Here is a 956-nt window from a genome sequence, read left to right as displayed (position 1 = left end):
ATGCTCATATCCAATGGCTCAGTCTTCATGCCTTCTATATTAACACTCATCGGGATTCCTGGTTTGGAGTCAGTGCAGTGTTGGATTGGGATTCCATTGTGTGTCATGTACCTTGTAGCTGTGATTGGGAATTCCCTAATTATAATGATAATCAAACATAAAAACAGCCTGTGTAAACCTATGTACATATTTTTGGCCATGTTGGGGGCCACAGACATTGCACTTAGCACCTGTATTCTCCCCAAAATATTAGGCATCTTTTGGCTTCATTTGACAGAGATTTCTTTTGAAGCATATCTTCTGCAAATGTGGCTTATTCACTCCTTTCAGGGTGTTGAATCAGGTGTCTTGCTGGCGATGGCCCTAGATCACTATGTCGCCATCCATAACCACTTGAGACATGTCCCTGTCTTCTCAGGATAACTTTTGACTTACAGTGGAGTTGGGGTGACACTCAAGGCTGCCTTACTTGTAGCACCATGGCTGGTACTTATTAAATGTCATCTTAAATTCTACCAAACTATAGTCATCTCCCACATTTATGGTGAGCACATGGCCATTATGAAGCTGCCTACTGAAGATATATGGATCAACAAGATATATGGTCTATTTGTTGCCTTCTCTATCTTAGGATTTGACATAATTTTTATTATTCTGTCCTATGTTCAAATCTTTATCACTGTCTTTCAACTGCCCCAGAAGGAGGTGAGATTCAAAGCCTTTAATACATGCATTGCCCACATTTCTGTCTTCCTACAGTTCTGATCCTTGGCTTCTTCTCTTTCTTCACACATAGGTTTGGTTCTCATAAACCACCATACATTCATATCCTTTTATCTAACCTTTACCTGTTAGTTCCACCTTTTCTCAACCCAATCATCTATAGAGTGAAGACCAAACAAATCTGTGACCATGTACTAACAATATTTGTATCCGCCAAACATCTTGATCACTAG

General features: G+C 39.9%; 1 pseudogene; it reads left to right on the top strand.

The window, feature by feature from the left end:
• Positions 1-956, top strand: LOC102398605 (annotated as a pseudogene).

This window comes from Bubalus bubalis, chromosome 16 (assembly GCF_019923935.1).
Source record: "Bubalus bubalis isolate 160015118507 breed Murrah chromosome 16, NDDB_SH_1, whole genome shotgun sequence".
Lineage (NCBI taxonomy): Eukaryota > Metazoa > Chordata > Mammalia > Artiodactyla > Bovidae > Bubalus > Bubalus bubalis.
The sequence above is the reverse complement of the archived record's forward strand: the minus strand, read 5'-3'. Positions and strand labels throughout refer to the sequence as shown.